Here is a 22,837-nt window from a genome sequence, read left to right on the forward strand (position 1 = left end):
AATACATGACTGACATAAAATCTAGTTCGACCTTCACACTCCCTCTGAAGAAATGCAGCAAAAATACATTGTGCTAATTAAGAAAAAAAAATGGAATTTTATTTTTACACAAAATGCATCCAAACACGATTGTCATTTCATCAGTTGCTTTCTTTAACAATTACTCTGGTTTACACAGCAAGATTGCCAACTGCTGTTTTGTGTTATAATGCTATGAAAATACATTTTAAAATAAAAAACATTTGTGAAACAGTGACTGCATTAAGCTTCACTCGCTGCCTGGCATAGTTTTCCCCTTAAAATGAAGTTAAAGTAATCATTCCTGGCAATGAAAAATCAACCTCCTAGAGATAAAATTGGCTTGTTCTTGCATGCTGACTCTGTTACTTCTTCGAGTCTATTACATTTCTGACTCTGCTGTGCTCATGACAGGATATTCAGTGTGAAAAATACAGTGAATTATTAGCCTCGAAATCTCCTCTCCAATACAGTAAGTGGTGCAACCCCATTGACTTCAATGTCTACCCTTGGGGTGAGAAATCCATTCCAGAGACTGCATGTTTGCACATTCAGCCCTCAGATGAAGCTTTTGCCGCACTCCTCTGGGATATAATTTCAGGAGTCAGTCACAGTCTTGATACCTAAAAAAGGCAATTGTGGTTGTTGTTCAGTATGTCTTGGTTCCTGACAGTTGTCACCATTAATCAAGATCCATGCTTTCCCCAGAAACGCAGTGGAACTTCAGAGTTGTCATTGCAGCTAGACAAAATACAAGGGGAAGTGAAAGAGGTATTCTAGCAAAGGTTATTATGTTATGTAGGACTATTGCTTGGAGTGCCTTTATAATGACAACTGTAGCAAAGGTTTTTGGATTCTGACAGCTGTCCTCTTTGTTCAAGGAGATAATGACTTTATTATATTATAGTTCCTTTTGTCTTTTCCAAATGTAATAAAAACAGAATTCTTATTACACTGCGTTAATGGAAAGTATCCTTTCTATCAAATAGGGACTGTGTTCTGTTTGAGCACTCAAATACAGCAGGGAGGGCAGTTAAAAGAATTTCAGTGCTGAAACGTCAAGTCCCCAAACAGATCACTTTTGTGTAATGGTTAAGACTGAGATCTCTGATGCGTCGCTACCATGCCTGAATGGGAACTCCTTATCGTTTCTGGAGGCGCTCTCTATCTGTCACTCAACTAATACATGCCCTGGCAGCCAACGTTCTCAGATTACGGTGATGATACCCAAAACAGTTCCCATGTCAGGACAGTAAGTGAAGAGCACCCTCTATATGCATTAATAAAGAACACAGACTCCCATCATGCAGGGGAACCCTGCAATAATCTAACCTACACTAATCATTTTCTGATGTTCAAGGTGATTTATTTATTTACTTATTCAACAAAATTTATATCCCACATTTCTGCCCTCATAAAGGCCCCCAAAGTGTCTAACAAAGTAAAAAATACATACTAAAATCACATTATAAAATCATATTATAAATCCATTAAAATCAACAGTTAAAACCAGAGCTTAAAACCATATAAAGACATAAAAAGATCAGTTAAAACATTGGGCATGAAAGAGAGATCACTGAGGGTATACCAAATGAAACAAAAAAAGTCTTCACCCACTGGCAGAAGATGGCAACAGAAGGGGACAGACGAATCTCCCTGGAGATTGAGTTCCAGAGTTTTGGTGCCACAACCAAGAAGGCCCTCTCCTGCATTGCCACCGGTTTAAACTCAGAAAGTGGGGGCACCTGAAGCAGAGCCTCCAAAGAGGACTTTAGTGCCCCCAAAGTGTGTGTGTGTGTGTTGCTTTAGTAATGATCTTTGCATCTTTTCCTTCCCAGCCCCAGAGAATGTGATGTGTATTATGTACATGAGACTAATTTATGTAAACATTTCCCCCTGCCTTTCTACTTCCAGAAAAGAACCAAAGTACATTACAACAATAGAAAAAATGCATTTTGTTTGTTTGTTTACATTACTTATAGTCCACCTTTCTCACTGGGGTTCAAGATGGATTACACTGAGTAAGTCAATACAAACAACAGGATGGGACATACAATAGACAATGCAATAGGATCTGAATTGCAGTAATCTGGAACGAACCAGATATATAAACAGAAGTGAAACAACAAATAAGTATTAATATGACATGTTAATGCAAAAATTACTTTACAGTATCCTACTTACAACAGACAGTACAACTTATAGACTGCAGTACAGACTGCAGTCCCTAACTCTTTACCCAAATAACTGTCAGAACTGTTTCGTTACAATACATCTGTCTAGAAAAGCACTTGAATAATTCAGTTTTCTATAGTTTGTGGAACGCCAGAAGGAGAGCCTCTCTGACCAACTTATGGATGGCGGGCAGGCCATCCATAAGTTGGAGGCCACAATGAAGGATGCATGTCTAAAGGACCAATTGGGCCAACCTGCCCATTTGCAGGTTGGCATTTGCAGAAGGACATGCTCCAATGAGCAAAGTTGTCATGATGGAACATAGGGGGGGAGAAGGCCCCACAGACATGTGGGACCAAGGCCATGAAGGGCTTTGTATGTGGTAGCCAATACTGCCAGTAACTGATGGACAGCCAATGGAGTGACTGCAGAATGGGAATAATAAGTTTGCACTGTCTAGCTCCCAATAATAGCCAAGTTGTGGCATTCTGTGTGGCATTAAGGATAGCTTTTGAATTGTGTTTTAACTTTATTGTTTTTTAATATATTTATGTTGCTTATATTTTAAACAAGCTGTCTTGAGCACCTTTGGAGGAAAGGCAGCTAATAAATACACACACACACACATACATAAATGTGACACTAAACTGGAATCTACACGTTGATTTTGAGAGGAGGCCTATGTAAAGGGCATTACAGTAGTCTAGTCTCAATGTTACAATGTCATGGACCAAGTGGCGAGATCAACCATGTCAAAGCAGGGGGCTATCTTCTGGGCTAGACTGAGTTGGAAGAAAGCATTTTTTTGCATCTGCATTAACTTGCTTCTCCATCAATAATGTTGGATCTAGTATAACTCCTAGACTCTTAACAGAGTTCACAAGCATCATCAGAACCTCACTGAGAGTGGGAAAGACAAGTCCTTCATGATCTCTGGCCTCCCAACCATCATTACCTCTTTCTTTTTAAAGTTTAGTTTCAATTTGTTCACTCTTAGGCAATTAGCCACAGCTGCCAGACAGCGATTCAGGGCCTCTGCCACATAACTAGGAGATTTGGATAAGGATATATACAGCTGGTATCATTGGCATATTAATGACAGCCATGTGGAATCCTATTTAAGGACTCACATCTCTGGCCAGATCCAAGCTTTATACCCAACCACAAGAAGTGAAAACAAAAACTTGGCTTGGATTCAATAGCAATGTTCCTCCCATTTTTTCCTCCCTGCTCCCAGATGTGAATTGTTAATTTTCTGCATTAAATACTCTATCCTTTGGTACGTGCTAGGCTCATATACTTCTTGCCTCTATACCACCATTCACATAGTGCATTCATGCATTATGCTACACTGTAAAATGTCTAGAAGATCTGGAAGAGACAAATCTGCTTTGACTGCCAGCATGGTGTGTTGGTTAGAGTGTAGGCCTAGAAGCTGCTTTGACTGCCAGCATGGTGTGTTGGTTAGAGTGTAGGCCTAGAAGCTGGGGAATCCAGCTTCTAATTCCCACTCTGCCATGGAAGTTTGCCAGGTGACATTGGGCCAGTCACATACTCTAAATTTAACCTGCCCCACAGAGTTGTAGTTGTGAGGATAAAATGGATGAGGTCAAAATGTTGTTAGTAAGCTAACATAGTAAGCTCCCCATTGGGGAGCAAAGTGGTATATAAATTAAATAAGTAAATAAATAAATGTTAATACTGCTGTAGAAATGTGAAGAATAAGAAACACAGTGGCCTGTTTCCTACCACTCCACTAAGCAAAGTTTCAAGTCTTCTGGTAGCCAAGGAGAGCCTTCCTCCAAATTAAGTGGTTCTTCTTCCAAGGTGGAATAGTGCCCATTGCCACAAATGATAAAATAAGATGGAAACACATTCCTTAAAAACACATTAAGTTTTCATAATGTCTGAGCGTGCACCAGTCCCCAATGGATGCTGCTGGACTTATCTAAAAGCCCCAAAGGACAAGATGGCAGAACAATTTCCATGGTTGGGTTGTTGATGTTGAGGCCAAGTAGAAGCTTCCCTTGTGCCACTTTGAGGAGTGGTAAGGCTAGCCTGGGCCTCGGTCTTTCTAACGCAATATACAAAAACAATATGAACATATGATGCTGCCTTGGATTGAGTTAAATCATAGTTTCCACCAAAGTCAAAACTGTCCACTCTTATTGGCAGCAGCTCTCCACTCCAGGGGTTCAGGTGAGGTCTTTCATATCACCTACTACCTGATCCTTTTACCTGGAAATAAGAGGGAGCAGCCCTGCCTGGGACCTCCTGCATGCAAAGCAGGCACTTTGGTCCCAACCTGGTCTCATTAACAAGTCTTCAACAGAGTTGTCCACTGCAAAGGTTGATGGGACATGAAGCTTCACAGGTAGTATAGGGCAGGCTGCATGTTGTGCCAGTCCTGTATCAACTCTTGCATTCACAACACGGAAGGTAGAAATATATTACTATGGCAACAAATTACTTTCATATTCAGACCAAGCAAAAATAGATCTTCCTCCTCCTCCTCAGTAGGAAGCACACATTCTAAAGTGCATTCAAGATTAAAGGTGATAAGCAGGAACAGCTGTGGGAACATGTTCTCCTCCCCTCCCCCTTTTGCTTCATATAGATTTCTGTTTAACTATGAAGTGCAGTGCTGACTTAAAGCAGCTAAAGCTGAAAACATCTAGAAAGCATACAGAAATAGGTCAGGAACAGGAAGAGGAGATGGCAGAAATAATCAATTCTTTTTGTACATCCAAACAGCCACCCATTCCCAGTGCTAAGAGCATTTGGGCATCAGAACACTTCTTGACTCCATAGACCAAAGAAGATGTCCCATTTCCCTTGAGGCTGGCACCTAATGTTGCAATCCTAAACTGTGTTACACCTTTCAAACTCCATTGAAGTTAATGGACTTAGAAGGGTTTAGTGCTGGATTGCACTGAAATTCTGCTGATAGTCGGCATGGGCGTAGGAAAGAATAAGTATAACCATTTGATTAGTGAAGCCATGAGCCACTGTACTTGATTTGGCTGAAGACTGGTTCACACATTTGCAAATTCATCTCCTTTATCCATCTGCCAGACATGTATCTTGCATAGATGAGCACCTTGTTTAGATGTGTACTTGAAATAGCCAAGTGTAGGAGAGAGCTCTTTTCTCAGCTGTCCCTCAGTTCCTGTCCTGGTAAGAGCTGCGTGCGGACAGGGTTTAACAGCTAGAAGGAAATTTGCTCCTGATCTGGGATTAAATCATCACAATGTGTTTTAAGGATCTTTTTGTCAAAGTGTCAGGGCTCCAGTCCAGGGTTGGAAGGAATACCACAAAGAGAATGTTAGCAGAATAATTAAGGAAGTCTGTTTAGAGAACATGCATTTTAGAGTCATTCTAAATATATAGCAATGCACAATAATACTAAATAAGCCCCAGATTCTCCTCCTCTTTTTGTGGGAGTGGAGCCCGTTTCTTCTCTGCAAGTAGAAACTGAGGATACTTTGTTCAGTGGTCCATAGAATTGGAACCCTTGGTCCAATATGCTTGAAACTTGGGAATTTTTTACTGGACAGGCAGCCTAGTTCTGCTGCAATTTTGGTGCCATTTGGCTGAAAAACAGCCACTCCCCAAAGTCCCGCATTAGAAATAATGGCAAACCCATGGGATGGGATGGAATTGTGCAAAGAAATCCTTACTTTCTGAAAGAAAACAAACAACAAACCACAACAAGGAAGGAAGGCAAGTGCAGAGTTTTCAGTGGAAAGGAAAAACATTTGATTGTCAGTCAGTCACTGTAAGAGTAAGAAAATTAAATTAATGCAGTCAAGTTTTTTTTTAATGCTGGCCAGAGCTCTCCTGATAGGCTGCTGCTTGACCGCCATTTTAGGAATCAGTAGAGAGAAGTGCAGCTGTGCAGAGAGGAATGTACTTTGAAAGTCTATAAAATTAACCTCTTTGTTCAATCTTCTTGAAACGTAAGGGATCTTTAGATTAGAGGGAGGACAGTGTTCTCTGCAAATATTATGCCATTATCTTAAACATTAATAGCCAAGTGTCCTTGATCTGAAGATCCTTAAATCCAAACATGGGAGCCACGTACAGACAAGACTGATCTCCCTTAGGGATCCCATTCCCTCAGTGAAGGTGGGGAATCCCCCACTCCCACTTTTCACTCCCCATCACCACTTACCAGGCCGGGAGGGGGAGGTTGGGAACAGGCCTCCCAGGCTCACTCCTGGAACCAGCATGATGACATCACTGATGTCGTTTTGCCCTGAGAGTATGCACACACTTTGCAGTGGGCTGACTTGGACCTCAAACAGGCCAAATCAGGCCTGTTTGGGGCCCAAATCCGCCCACTGTGAAACACGTGTGCACTCCCCCACCTTGCACAATGACATCACTTCCCAGAAGTGCAGTGATGTTATCTCACTGGCTTGGGACCACACATGTGCTTTGGAGAATGCCAGGAGCAAAAAGAAGGTGAGTGCCTGGTTCCTTCCCTCCTGCTAGGAGGATAAGGGGACCTGGCAACCCTAATCTTCCTGGAAAATGCTCCAGTTTTGCAGAAAAAGCTGACATTTAATAAAAGGGGGGAGGGTGTAAAAAAACCCAAAATGATAAAAAGGAGTGATTGTAGTTTTAACCAGATGCCCTCAGTGGCTGTTGCTAGGCAACCATAACAGTTTAGCCAGTATTCCAGGCTTGCTTTCTGTCAGTAAAAGGCAGGGGAGGGGCAGGGCCCTTTCCAGGACCTTTGAGGGAGGACTCACTGAGGCCAGGCCTAGGTGACTTGATACCATACAACTTGCAAGATTCAGCAAAGCCCAGCTGATTGCTACTGTTTAACAGCGTGCGCGCGCGCGCGCGCACACACACACACACACACACACACACTCCAAAAATCCAATGCAGTGTAGTGGTTAGAATTTCTGAGTAGGATGTGGGAGACCCAGGTTCAACCCACCCACTCCCTCTGCTGAGGAAGCTTATTGGATTACTTTGAGCCATTCACACACTCACAGCCTAACCTACCTCTCAGGGTTAGTGTGAGGATAAGATGGAGGAAAGGAGAATGATGAAAGCCACTTTCAGTCCTCATTGTGCAGAAAGGGAGTATGTAAATGAACTAAATGTTGGACAGATAAAATGTAAGTGGTTTAATGGATTTGAAGGAGAGAAGGATTTAGGGAAAGGTGAGCATATGAGGGCTGCCAGGAGGAGGAAAAGAGGAAATAGTATGGGGAAAGACATACAGGGAAAAATGAAGTACCTTCCCCCCCACACACACACACACACTCAAGTCATTGCAGGTTCCTCACCATGCTGCTCAGTCCAGCTCAGCACAACACAACTGAGCCATAGAGGAGAGGCTGCTGGAGGGGAAGGGGGAAAGGTGAAGATGGGGGCAGACAGAGGTGAGTGTGAATGAAATAAGGAAGTAGGAAAAGGGGGACAGGCTATGGAGGCCAGGGAAGAGAGAGGGCATGATGAGAAAGAGGACAATGAGATGCCCCAGGCAAGTCCTTGCAGGTACCCCACTAAACAACTGTCTCAGACCTTCATATACATTCCCTGTTGAAAATAATGATCCCACACTCTGGAACCCAAGAAACCACACGGATATGAATCCTGAACCAGTAATGTCCTACCCAGAAATAAGCAATCACAGTAATCCCTCCCTGCCCCCCGCCCCCGCCCCCCAAAGCCAAGATTGAAAATTATAACAATTTTTTTCTTCGCTCACTCCTACTAACTAGGACTGACCCTGCTTACCATCTGAGATCTGATGAAATCGGGCTAGCCTGGTTCACATCAATATTGTGGCTTATATCCTACTAAGCCTTCCTCCAACCCTAACATGTGTTTTTCTGATTATCTCTCATAAGAAGAATCCTTAGGTTAGAGGAAGACTTCTAACAACAACAACAACAACAACAACAACATTCTACTTATATACTGCCCTTCAGGACATCTTAATGCCCACTCAGAGAGGTTTACAAAGTATGTCATTATTATCCCCACAACAAAACACCCTGTGAGGTGGGTGGGGCTGAGAGAGCTCCTAGAAGCTGACTGACCCAAGGTCACCCAGCTGGCTTCAACTGGAGGAATCAAATCCAGTTGTCCAGATTAGAATCCTGCCGCTCTTAACCACTACACAAAACTGAGAAGAGGGTAGGATGCCAGCCAGTTTTCTAACAGGAGTTTCTTCCAGACGTGTCCAAACAGTAACATCAGAATATCTGATTTTTCTGGGGTGATTTTTCCTAGGCATGGAATTAGGGTATGGTGCAAATCAAGCTAAACTATGTATAAGTTTGGTTCTCTCAGTCTCTGGTTGATCTCCATGTGTAGAGTTGGAAAGTGATATTCTCCAAAGCAGATGGGCTAAGAGGAGAAATATTCTTTCCTTGACGCATTTGGCTTAGCACACTATTTGAGCCCATTTAAGCTATTTGCTCTTCTGGCACTTTTCTGCAGCACTCTGGCTCTTGCTTGTAACATTGCTTAGTCAGAGTTGAATGAGCTGATCTATCAGAAGATGACCTACAGATAGCCCTGCCCTGCAACAAGGGAATTGATTATGACTTCCCTCCCTAGTAATTCTATTAATTTCTTGGATGGGAAGAAATTCTTTTAATTCCAACCACTCAAATGTAATTGGGCTATTGGCTAACAGGATATATAATGTGGAGAACATTTATGGGAGGTTAGGCATGGTGCAAGTTGCTCCATTATTTACTCCCAGTTATAATAGACAGAAGGATGTTTTATTTAATGCAAAGGAGGAGAGAGAGGTGATTTATTTACCTGTGTTGTCAGTGGCTTCTTTTGTTCATTTCTTGCTACATAATTACTCCAAGGGCTTTTTTTCTGGGAAAAGGGGTGGTGGAACTCAGTGGGTTGCCCTCGGAGAAAATGATCACATGGCTGGTGGCCCTGCCCCCTGATCTCAAGATAGAGGGAAGTTTAGATTGCTCTCCATGTCACTGAGTCCCTCTGTCTGGAGATCAGGGGGTGGGGCCACCAGCCATGTGACCATTTTCAAGAGGTTCTGGAACTCTGTTCCACTGTGTTCCTGCTGAAAAAAAGCCCTGCCCATACCTCATTAGTAGCACAGATGTGTGTGATGCCTCCACATGTATTCAATATGGTATAAAATTCAATGTCCTCTCCATTTGCGCTGGCTTTCTGGAAATTCAAGAGAATTACGAAACAGACTGCCTGCAACTCATTCATTTGATTTCATTATTTGAAAAAGAGTTAGTAAACACAACTCTGTTTTCTTTTTGGACATGTTCTTCCTGAAGAACAAAGATATTCTGGAATCTTCATTGTTTCCTATAAATACAGCGGCTTCTCTGTGACCTTGTTGAGAAATGTAAGACTTGTATTTTTCTTCTGATGATTCCAGTGACATTCAAGCAGCAAGTTCAGTGAAAATCCCTCTGGGATTATAGTGACAAGCCACAGAAGCTTTTCTGCCTTTTAAACAAAATATCCCTGGCATCTCTATCAGTTGAGCAGCAAGTCAGTCAGGCCTTCTATGGAGCAATTTCCCTGCCAGCCAAGGAACAGGGCCAATCTAGAGTCAGCAATACGGGTGTGCTCCCCTTCCCCCAGCCTCCAAAGCGCCACACTGCAGCCTGATTTAAATGTAATGCTGGCTAAAGCAAAAAGCACTCTCCTCTGGGTTTTCCACTAACACAGCATCTTGTTTAAACTGGGCAAAATAACTTTAGTTAATAGGACAGCAGCAGAGTTTAAACAAGATGCTATAGGAATTCAGAGTCCCATGGGAGAGTGCTTTGCCCAGTTCAAATCAAGTCTGTTTCTATGCAGATGGCACACTGAAATGCAGCGTGGGGTCTATCGGGCTGATCACTAAAGAGCTGCGAGCTGAGGTCCAGCAAACTGAGACAGTGAAGTACACAGTAGTTTGGAGATTTCCACAGAGGATCTGGCAAAGAAATATGGGTGAATTAGCAGGAAGGAAGACCCATACGACATCTTTATTCAGGAAGACGTGACTTCATAGCATATTCATGTGGACAGTACATTTGAAGCAGTGCAGATGCAAATAAGTAAAAAGATAAGATGTCAGGCAGCAAAGAACAAAAATATCAGAGCGAAAGGATGTAGTATAAAAACATACAAGAAATATGGGTTATAGTAATATAACCCATATTTCTTGTATGTTTTTATACTACATAAAAAGTTTATATAAAGTTTATATAACTTTATATAACTATATAATAAGTTTATATAAAACTTATATGTTTTATAAGTTATACTTATAAAACATCTCAATGATTTTCCCTAGGAACGAAGAGAAGTATTCCTAAGGATATTCCCTAGGAATACTAAATACTAGTTCACACATGCATTTTCCTCACTTAATGACTGCAATCTCGAATGATGACTTACATGATGACTCACATGATGACTCACATGTATAAGAAAATCAAAAAGAGTCCAGTAGCACCTTAAAGACTAACCAACTTTATTGTAGCATAAGCTTTTGAGAATCACAGTTCTCTTCGTCATCTGACGAAGAGAACTGTGATTCTCGAAAGTTTATGCTACAATAAAGTTGTTTAGTCTTTAAGGTGCTACTGGACTCTTTTTAATTTTGCTACTACAGACTAACACGGCTAACTCTTCTGCACATGTATAAGAGGCTATGATGGACCCCCTTCACTCCGCCACTCTGTGGCACATTTTCCCGCCAAAGTCAAAGTTTGCTTGCTGTGGTTGAGCAGCCTCAAGTAAAGTGTCTCTGTTTATAGTTTAAAGTTATTTTTGTCCCACCCTGAGAAACACTTACATTTTTAGCTTTTTAGCTCAGCACAGACTCTTGACAGGGGAGAAGCAGGAACCCTCTTCTATATATGAAATGGCACTGGAGGCTGAGTAACTCACAAAAGAAACAGCAACTTTATTGAACAGGGAGGGATAGACTATGGGTAGGCAGGGAATGAAATGCTGAGGTAAAGTTTGTAGGTAGAACAGAATACTTTAAAAGTAACAGGCATAATAATTTGCTTGCAGCTTAGTTTCAATGTTTACAATCCTTAACAGTGAGAAGTTTGTAGTTTCATACTTTGGTTAAAGCAACAATGTTTCTCCACAGATTTCCCTTTACAACTTAGGTGTTCTGGCATTAGTTCAACACAGTTTTTCCCTTTACAACAGACCCAGGGTCCTTCTTAGAGCCAAACCCCCCTTTCTAGACACTGGGCAGGAATTATTCTTCTTCATAAGACATAACCCTGTTCACTTGGTTGAATGGGACCTCCAGTTCTATCTTGGCTGTGTAAATGGTTTTCAACTTGTGCTTGCTTTTACAGTTGAGCTCCTTAACTGAAAAGTCTCCTTTAAGACAATGTTATTACAGTTAGGGCAAATGTGGAAGATCCAGGTTTGAATCCCCAATCTCCCAAGGAAGCTCACTCAGTGATCTTGAGCCAATCTTTCTCTCTCAGTTTATCCTACCCGCAGGGTTATTTTTCTTGGGATAAAAATGGAGAGCAGAAGAGTATGTTATAAGCCACTTTGGGGAGAAAAGTGGGGTATTAACATACATTCATACATATAAACATACATTCAAAACCTCACATTAATCTACAGAAATAAAAAACATAAAAATACTTACATGGCGAAACATTGTAAGAATGATGTATTGTCGAAGGCTTTCACGGCCGGAGAACGATGGTTGTTGTGGGTTTTCCGGGCTGTATTGCCGTGGTCTTGGCATTGTAGTTCCTGACGTTAGAGGCATAATGAAAACATTAGTGGATCGTGCAAGACAGATATGTGAGCCGCACTTTCTCAATGAGGAAATTAATCATCTAAACCACGCACTTCAGGCAAATGGCTACTCCAGAAATGAAATCCGAAGAGCAATCAAACCCAGGATGAATCAAACAACCAAGGAAAAACAGTCTCCTACAGGAAAAGTGTTTTTGCCATATATCAAAGGAATTACTGATCAGATGGGAAAGCTTATGAAAAAGCATAACCTTCAAGCAGTATTCAGACCCACCCAAAAAATACAACAGATGCTACGATCAGCAAAAGACAGTAGAGACCCCCTCACCTCTCCAGGAGTATACCGTATACCCTGCAGCTGTGGACAAGTTTACATCGGGACCACAAAGCGTAGCATCCAGACAAGAATAAAAGAACATGAAAGACACTGCAGACTTGGACAACCTGAAAAATCAGCAGTGGCTGAACATAGCCTAACTCAAACAGGGCACAGTATCTTATTCCAGGACACCAAAATACTGGACAACACTTCCAACTACTTTGTCAGACTGCACAGGGAAGCCATTGAAATTCACAAGCATAAGCAAAACTTCAACAGGAAAGAAGAAACCTTAAGAATGAACAGAGCATGGTTTCCAGTTCTGAAAAACACCAGGCTAACAAAACACTCTACACCCGACAATAGCCCTGCGGAGAAGATTAGCACATCAAGCACCAATCCATATGCAAAAGAACCTCCTCAGGATACAGTGAAGCCTCCCGCCATTAGCATTCCACACCCTGGGAAACTCTTACAGGATGACTCAGCTCAACCCCACCCCTCCTGAGTAGATACAAATGACCTGCCAACACCTTTTCCACACTGTGACACTGAGAGATCTCTGTCTTTTGGTGCTACACCTCTGAAGATGCCAGCCACAGCTGCTGGCGAAACGTCAGGAACTACAATGCCAAGACCACGGCAATACAGCCCGGAAAACCCACAACAACCATCTTTGTAAGAATAGTCTTGACAGGCTGGAAAACTGGGCTAAAACTAACAAAATGAATTTCAACAGAGATAAATGTAAAGTTCTGCATTTAGGTAGAAAAATCAAATGCCTGATTATAGGATGGGTGAGCCTTCTTGGCAGTAGTAGTTGTGAAAAAGGATCATAGTAGATCATAATCTGACCATGTCAGCACTGTGATGTAATAGCTAAAAAGGCAAATGCGATTTTGGGCTGCATCAACAGAAGTAGTGTTCAGATCACATGAAGGGATGGTATCAATTTGCACTGCTCTGGTTACTCCTCATTTGGAGTACTGTGTTCAGTTTTGAGCACCAGAGCTTAAGAAGGATGTTGTCAAGCTGGGGGGCTAAAGGAGGGCTAAACAGATGGAAAAGGTTCTGAAGATCAAGTCCTAGGGAGAAAGGCTGAAGAAGCTGGGAATGTTTAGCCTGGAGGGGAGATGACTGAGAGGTGATATGAAAGCCATCTTCATGTATTTGAAGGCAGTCACATGGAGGATGGAGCAGAGTTGGTTTTTGTTACCCCAGAGGATGAGACCAAAACCCATGGGTTAAAATTAAACCAGCAGAGTTTTCAACTAAACGTTAAGAAGAACTTCCTGACAGTTAATGTAGTTTCTCAGTGGAACAGTCAGCCTGGGGGGGGGGGGGGCACTCTCCTTCTTTGGACATTTTTAAACAGAAGCCAGATGGCCATCTGCCAGCAACGCTACTTCAACAACTCAGTATGAACTTAAGGTGCTTAGGTATAGGGCTGCAATTTTGCCACCCCTGTCTCTTATTGCTGTCACTGCTTCTGCAACTGGTGGGAGAAAAAGAGACTTAAAAAATTGCTGTCACGTGATAGCAAGACTTCCCTTATCAGGAAGTCCTAGAATTGACATCAGTTCACTCTAGGAATCTCCAGAAATTCTGTGGTTTTACCATAGATATTCCTGTGATTCCTAGACATTCATCCAACACTGCCCCCCCCCCCCCAGCCTCCCACCAATTGCCAGGCCATGTCCAGCCATCCTAGGGTGTAACTCTGCTTAGGATGGCACTAATAGTTTGGTCTAGTTGAGTCTGACTCAAATGGACTTTTAAGGTAGACCTATAAATTGACTGAGCTGAAGAAATCAGTTTGGCTACTATTGACTGTCTAATCCTGCAGCTCAAAGGAAAACTGAAGTTGTGGTTTCTGTGAGGTTTTATTTTCTCATAATTTTTACAGTAGAACTGCTTACATTTATTTTCCAACAAAGTTGTTCTTAGGTTATAACACTATAACAACAACAATCGTGTGCTTACATACAGCCCTTCTGGACAGATTAGTGCCACATTCAGAGTGGTGAACAAAGTCACTGTCGTTATTATCCCCACAATACAGCTGGGGAGCTGCGGCTGAGAAGAGTAATTTACCCAAGGCCACCTGTAGAATTCATGGCAGTAGTGGGAGTTGAACCAGCAGAATGCTGGCTTGGAGCCCAGCCATTTAACCACTATGCTACATCAGCTCTCTAAACAAGACTGAGAAAGTCAAATCTGGAGAGTCCAGCTGTTGCTGTAAATGAGAATTAAGACAATTCACTTTCATAATGATAATGAATGACTTCTGTATCTTTACACTTTACAGAAAGGTGCGCTGTAGAACGTTATTCTGTAATTTATTCAGCTCTGAGAAGCAAGGCCCTGTTGTAACTCCATTTCTCTTCTGTAGCTTTTGCAAAGGGGAAGTATGCTTCTAATGATTTGCATGAGTAATCTGAAGATAGGATATTATCAGGAGATGACAGTATTTGAAGTCTAGATATGGAGTATATAAAAGATGCAGGATGTTTTCTTGTCAGATTGTGTTTGGTGTCAATGAACTTATCACTGCATCAGAACAGGGTGCCTTTTCCCTAAACATTTACAAATCCACCCAGTCACAATTTAAAAAAAATAAAATAAAAGGATGAAGGAAAACACTGCCCTTTGCCCCAATGTGCTGACTTGGCTGTTTGTAGCATTTTTTCAGCCCAGTTTATAAGTGAGAATTTTACCATGCAATCTATGCAGAGTTAGTTCTATCTAAGCTGATTTCAGTAGGCTTGTAGAGGAGTAACTAGAGGAGTAAGGTTTTACTACCTACGGTCAGTGTTGTAAAATTTCTAGACATTTTCCAAGGGGAAAACCTGACTTTTTTCTCCAAATATAAAAGGAAATTTTACATAAAACTAAAATATATTGCATATATTTCACATATTTCATAGTTTTTTTTCAGTGCTGCCAGTTTATGCTACAATAAAGTTGGTTAGTCTTAAATGTGCTACTGGACTCTTTACTATTTTGCTACTACAGACTAACACAGCTAACTCCTCTGGATCATAAGCAGAGTTACTCCAGTCTAAGTCCATTGGAATCAATGGGCGTAGACTGGAGTAACTCTGCTTAGGATTTCATTTTTAGAGGAATAGGAAGTTTCTTCAGAAATGCTTCAAATTCATATGCCAGTAAATGCAAAAAAAACCAAAAAAAACCCACACCGGAAACCTGCAACTGAAGAAAACATCGGCAGAATTGCAATCCCAATAAATACGCAGAAATCTCAGTAAAAAAATATGCACACAGCTGGCAAATGATAATCTGTGCATGCTTGGGGGAAAGCCGCCACAGTTCCAAGGATGAACTGCACCTCTAAGAACATGAGGTAATGGCCTAAGTCTAGAATGGCTAGAAAAGGGTATTCTTACAACTGCCTCAAAACAGAAAGCACTGCAAAGGTATACTATAGATAAAATTAATAATTGTTTATGGAGTTGATCACGTGATTATAATGTTTGTGATTTGAATAGGAACAAAAATTTGCAAGCTATTACTGGAGAGTCTGCTGATTTTGTATTTGGGGAGGGGTCTGTTTTGTATTTGGGTAGGGGTGTATAAAAGACTGTCAGATTATATTACTTCTTGGACTAATGTATGTCATTCATACTAATCAGCAAATCTGGGTTTTCATCTCTACAGATTTCAGTCTAATGATTTGAAAGATACCATCTTTTATTTTGATTTGCAGTACAAAAATGTCCTAGATTATGATTACTGTTTTCATTATTGTTCAGCTAGTTAAGCCAATGGGTCAACCCCTGGCACTCAAATCAATCCCTGAATTCAATCTGTCATGCTGAAATACCCTAGATGTGTACAAACCAGACACAAGTACTGGGGTCCAATTGGAACTGTTCAAGTCCAATATATACACCACTGATGGAATTGTTTTTGGCCAATGTATTAAGGTAGCTCTGCATCAATAGCTGCATTGAAGCAAAGGTATTTGGGACACTTTTAACCCGGATCTTTTTCTGGAAGCCAATATTGAGTTGATGCTATCTACATGGCTTACAGTTTGTTGTTTGAACATTCTTCATCTTTGATCAGTTGTAATAATCCTGCAGCTGGCTGATGCCTCTGTCTATCACATGGAAGGGGAATGCTGTAGAGACCATTCTGCTAGACCCCATTCCTTCCTCTGCCTTGCACTGGATGCAAATGAAGCACTTCTCCAGCCTGTTTAGCTTGTGCACAGCCATGGAAGCAGAAATAAGTTAGGCAACCAGGACCTCTAACTACACAGAATCAAAAAGCTTTCTCCAAGCCAAAAAGAGGATGCAATAGTGGACAGAAAGTGAACGTACAAGGCCAGTCAGGAGGAAACAGAGCAAGATTTTCTCCTCTTGTGGCACCAGGCCCCATCCCACAGCATGGGAAAACAAAACAAGACAATGATTGAGGTGCCAAAACAACCGTTAGGTCAGGAATAGAGGTGGGCATGGACTGAGAAAACCCCACAGACCACTGGCCCATGGTCCGTCAATTTTTATGGACCATGGACCATGAACTTTTCATGGACCAGCCCCAGTCACGGACCGGTTCATCAGTCCATGGTCCATCACTTCTGGCAGCCCTGGCCCCACCCCTTCACACCCATAAAGCCCAAACTCACAGAGAATCTTCAGCAGCCTCTCCTTCAACCAACCTCCTAGTTTGGTCAAGATTGCATTTCGAATGTTCGAGTTACAGACCCCCAAAGTGGCCGCCCCCAAGAAACTTCCAGTAGATACTGGAGTCGCAAATGCCAATTGACTTGCATTGGCTAGCAGCACCAAAAAGTTGCAATGAGGCAAAATCAAACAGAAAAGGGTAGGGGAAGAGCTCCCTCACTCACCACACAGACACCTTCCAGGCCGTTGCCTAGGGAATTCATTCTTGCCCCTTGCTCGCATACAGAAGAATGGGAGCTCTCTGGTTGGCAGGCAGAGCTGCCTATCAAGGTTTGAAGGCTAAGACTGGTTGCAGAACGTCCACCCCTCCCTTGCAGAATGGGAGTTCTCTGCTTGGCAGGTAGAGCTGCCTATCAAGGTTTTGAGGGCTAAGATTGGCTGCAAAACGTCCACCCCTCCGTTGCCTAGGGAATTCATTCTTGCTCCTTGCTCCATAGAGCAGAATGGGAGCTCTCTGCTCGGCTGGCAGAGCTGCCTATTAAGTTTTTAAGGGCTGCATTCCTAGGGAATTGATAGATTGGTGCCAGGATGTCTGGACTCACAGACCACGGACCAACAGACCAGCCCAAACGGACCAAAATTCATGAAAAAGATGAGTCCCACGAACTGTGTGTTTGTGAACCACAACCGGGCTGGACTGTGTAAAATTTTGGTCCGTTTTCCAGTCCATGCCTACCTCTAGTCAGGAGGCTCTGAAGGTAAAAAAAAAATGTTTGGATGTCCATCATCATCAAACCAGTCCTCTCTCCCCTCCCTCTGCCTTTTTCAATCTTAAAAATCATTAGTTTCATTTCACCGACCTATGTCTCTAGCCCTTTCCACTGTAGAGATATGCCTTTTTCCTTTTATCTCCACATAGGAAGGTGTTTGAGACTTACTTTTTTTAAAAAAAAAATGAAAACTGGGAATTCAGAGAACCTGCTATCCCTATTACTGCAATGGTAAAGTCAGGATAGCAATCTAAAATTGATGGTTTTTTTAAAAAATTGCAAAAACCCTGGTGGGCCAGGGAAGAGAGGGTGCCCACTTCTGGCACCATAAAAAATAGTACATTGTGAAAAGAACATAAGTGATATGGTTTCAGGCTCTGTCCCAACAGAGGTTGGTTTGCCCCACCAGTGCCAGCCTCTTCCTCTTGGCTTGGGGTTAGCCTGGGCAGGCCTCTCTGGTTTGGACCATGGTGGGATCTTAGAGATATGGGCAGCAGAGCTGTTTCCCTTTTAGGCTCACTTCACCCACTCGCTTGTTTGCTGACCAGCCTGCTTGTAGCACTGCCACTTCTGACTGTCTGGCTCATGTAGCAGTGGCTCTCCCCACTCCTCCATTTTCCCCAACACCTCTAGCACCCAGCAGCAGTGCCTTCTGGCTGCCTCAGCTTGTTTTGCTTGATTATAAGGTTGCTAAATCCTGGTTTGGATGGTCCAGGCTAGCCCAATCTCATCAGATTTCAAAAGCTAAGCAGAGTTGGCCCTGGTTCGTACTTGGATGGGAGACCACCAAGGAAGTTCAGGGCCACTACACATAGGCAGGCAATGGTCTCTTGCCTTGAAAACATGGGGGGGGGGTCACCATAAATCAGCTGAAATTTGACAGCAACTTAAACAAACAGGGGTGGCTCAGCATCACACAGGTCTTAGTTTCCACCCTGTATGTTAATTTTTTAAAAAGTTTTTAAAATTCCCTTTAATCTCTTTTGGGGTGGAGATTTTCATGCAAACCTAGGGACTGACCCAGATCAGTACAAACATCCTCCCAGTCTGTACCTGGCCCCAGTGTGAGGGTTTTTCAATCCACACCCCAAGGTTCAAGTTCTGAATTAGATACATGATGCAGACTGCATTTACTTCCTTCTCCCCTGTTGCCAATATTATAAGCATTTCCAGGACTTTACTGCCCTGTATTTATTTATAATTTCTCTAATTTGCATTTTCTATCCCTATGAAGGAAAAACATTTCCCCCACATTGTAACAAATATGTTTTATATTTATTATTTTATATTTTCGATGCTTTTGTTCCTTTTCAGTTCAACAAAGCCTTAGTTGCCATTTTTCCCTACATGGTAAACCTATTTCTCCATGTTACAAAATCTGATTTTCTTTCACTAAGGTTTAGCTATTTGCCTTGCATTCCCAACAGGAAAATGAGTTCTCACATGTTCATTTTCTAAGAGGAAAAAAATGCTGAGGGAACATAAGCTTAAAGCTTGCTGTATATAACATTTTTTAAAAATGTGTTTTGCCCCTGCCTTCCTCAGGACTGCTTTCCATCTACAAGTTGCTATTGCTTCTTTTGAAGTAAAGCAATTCGAAAGATTTGAAAAGATGTTTGCAGTTTCTCCAAAGCCCAATTTCCCTTTCTGCACTCCTCTATATCAGCTTTCTTTTTAAATGGCTCCCAGTAGGGCACTTGCTCTATCTTTCAGCAGGGATGTATCCAAAGGCATTTCTCCACAGGTTCCTAGAGATGAGTGTGGTTATGAAAAATAATAAATATATTTTTCCTCTCAAAGTCCCAAGACACTGCAAAATCTCACATGCATGATGTAATTCCTGTTGATGTGCTTTGTAACATGCACAGACAAATCTGAGAATGCATGGATATGCTTGCAAAAGTTGTTCTCTGATGCTCACTGCACAGCAACAGTCATTTTATGCTGATTATTTAAACAGCAATGGTATTTATTTAGACATTTATACCCCAATTTCTACCTAATAGGAACCCAAAGCAGTTTAAACCATCATTCTCCTCTCCTGTATATTATCCTTGCAAGAACAACTCTGTGAAGCATAGATTCGAGTCCAGTAATACCTTAAAGACCAACTATATTTCCAGGTTATGAGCTTTCGAGAGTCAATGCTCCCTTTGTCAGATACAAGGAGTGGAAAAAGGAAAGAGTCTTTATAATCCAGGCATAGGGTGGGAGGGGTATTGTAAATTAGAGTGTCAGGAAGATAGCTATAACACGAGTAATTAGTTTGATAGAGCAGGGGGGCAAAGTGCAGGAAATTAGCATCTATAGTGTGAGAAGCATGTTAGCCTGAGAGAGTTTGACTGGACCAGACTGAGGATTCGGACCCTGGTTTCCTAAATTCTAGTCCAACACTCTAATCACCACACCACACTATATCTCACCTAGAGTATTGTGTTCAGTTTTGGGCACCACAATTTCAGAAGGATACAGACAAGCTGGAACGTGTCCAGAGGAGTGCAACGAAGATGGTGAGAGGTCTGGAGACCAAGTCCTATGAGGAAAGGTTGAAGGAGCTTGGTATGTTTAGCCTGGAGAGGAGAAGACTGAAAGGTGATATGATAACCATCTTCAAGTACTTGAAGGACTGTAATATAGAAGATGGTGTGGAGTTGTTTTCCACTGCCCCAGAAGGTTGGACCAGAACCAACAAGCTGAAATTAAACCAAAAGAGTTTTCAGCTAAACATTAGGAAGAACTTCCTGACAGAAAGGTCCCTCAGTGGAACAGGCTTCCTCAGGAGGTGGTGGGATCTCCTTCTTTGGAAGTTTTTAAGCAGAGGCTAGATGGCCGACAGCAATGCCTATTCTGTGAACCTAGGCAAGATCATGAGAGGCAGGGCAGGAAGGGTTACACCAGTGCTTAGTTCTCACAGCCCTTCTTACGTGCCCAGGGTAAAGCCAATTGCCACCTTGGGGTCAGGTAGCAATTTTCCCCAGGCCAATTTGGCTAGGGATCCCGGTGTTTTACCATCTTCTGGGCACAGAAAAACAACAATCATGAAAGCTTACTAAGATGCCTAAATCAATGCCACTTAACCTGCAATAAAATAATTACTACAAAAGTGTGTCTATTTTATGGGTAAAGCCCAGGGTAAAGCCAATTGCCACCTTGGGGTCAGCAATTTTCCCCAGGCCAATTTGGCTAGGGATCCCGGTGTTTTACCATCTTCTGGGCACAGAAAAACAACAATCATGAAAGCTTACTAAGATGCCTAAATCAATGCCACTTAACCTGCAATAAAATAATTACTACAAAAGTGTGTCTATTTTATGGGTACAAGTCATATGTCCAAAATACACTTTTATGAAAATACACTCTAAATCAACCTCCAAATCAGTATGCAACTCACTTTACAATGAATCCCTCTGTAACAATAAAGTGCTAGTGCTTGACATACAATAAATACATTTCATAAATACAATTCATAAATATATCAATAAATAATTCAATATTGCACTAGTCTATACACTGGTACAGTCCCAAAATCCAAAACTGCATGCTAGGAAATATATGTAATTAGAGACCCATTTTTCAAATCAGTCACAATATGGAATAATATTCATGTAACTCAAATTCCTAGAGAAACATTGTTGCAAAGCTCTTGTATGAGCTTAGCCTCATGAATGTTACTCCATATTGTGATTGTGAATGCTTTGAAAAAAGCAGTGGAATGGAACAAATGCACCAGACGACCCATTAGCTGGTCACAGCTGATTGTCTTTTGGGCTCTACAAAAGGATTGACAAAAATATACAACAGCAGCTTGGAAACTGAAACTGGACTTTGATATGATCCACTGAAGATTCTGAGGGAAATAGGGATCTATAATTACATATATTTCCTAGCATGCTGTGATGGATTTTGGGACTGTAACAGTGTATACACTAGTGTAATATTGAATTATTTATTGATAAATAATCATTAAATAGTCTTCATATATCTTTGATCTTAAACAAATCACTGACCTAAAAGATTCATTGTGAAAATCATTTTGAAAAAAACTTTCAAAGAAAGTTGGAGATGTTTCACATTTGGTTCTTTGAAGACATCTAAATGGCTGAATGGCGCTAAAGAGAGTCTTCCATTGTCCGGCTGTTCTAAATAATCCATTTTAGTAGGATTAATCAAAGTCTTAAATTAACAAAAGAAGCAATTAATTATACTCTTTTGAAATAAAGAACAGCCACAGCCTGTGAAATTTTATTTCCCTCCTCATCCTCTGCATCTCATATCAGAAATCACATTATGTATTATTTCAGATGCGTAAAAATCTTGAATCTTCTATTTAAAGGAAAGTGCTGGTAATGAAGAATGAATAACACAATATTAATTTCCTTTTGCATTTAAATCTAGTGTGTCTTGATTAATGTATAATTAACATACAAAGCAAAGTTCTGCTCTCAGTCACAACCCAGATGTGCTGATCTGAAAATATATGGAGGAACAATCTCTTTCAGCCATATCCTACTGTGTATACGTGAGGTTAGAGGACTGTTATTTGTTGTAGGATTATACAGATGGATCAGCTGTACAAGGAAGCACAAAACATTTTAATTTGCAGATGACGCAGTGGGTATATGGAGTCTGGAAAGTGTCAGAAAGTAGTGTTCATAACTCACAGCAGTGGGGAAAACCTAGAGCATATTGGCTTTAGGATGTGGCAAATCAGTTCTGTACATCTGCCCACTTGTGCTTTGGGGATGCTGCCGTTAATCCAAGCTTATGGTGATTTGTGATGATGTGCCCAGACCCAGATACAGCATGTAGAGGCAGATGTGCATAATTACTTTGACACAGTCTGAAATAAGTTCTCATTGTATATATTACATGTCACCATTCAATAGAATTCCTAGGACAGTAAAGAATTCCTCTTAGTCTGTTTCTGGGGAAATTTAAGAGACCACCAGGAAACCTGTGTTCAACAACCCCATAAACCTGGCTCTGTCCTTTTTATCCTGTACATCATACAAGTCTGGGTCATGCACTGAAATCCCACAAGTTGGGGTGCCAGGCAGCATCCCAGCATCCCTAGGAACTTTGGGAGCAAGTAAGTGGTGGAAATGTCATTGGGCTTTGTGCTGAGTTCATATCCCAGGTGTGGC

The sequence above is a fragment of the Eublepharis macularius genome, chromosome 3 (assembly GCF_028583425.1).
Source record: "Eublepharis macularius isolate TG4126 chromosome 3, MPM_Emac_v1.0, whole genome shotgun sequence".
NCBI lineage: Eukaryota > Metazoa > Chordata > Lepidosauria > Squamata > Eublepharidae > Eublepharis > Eublepharis macularius.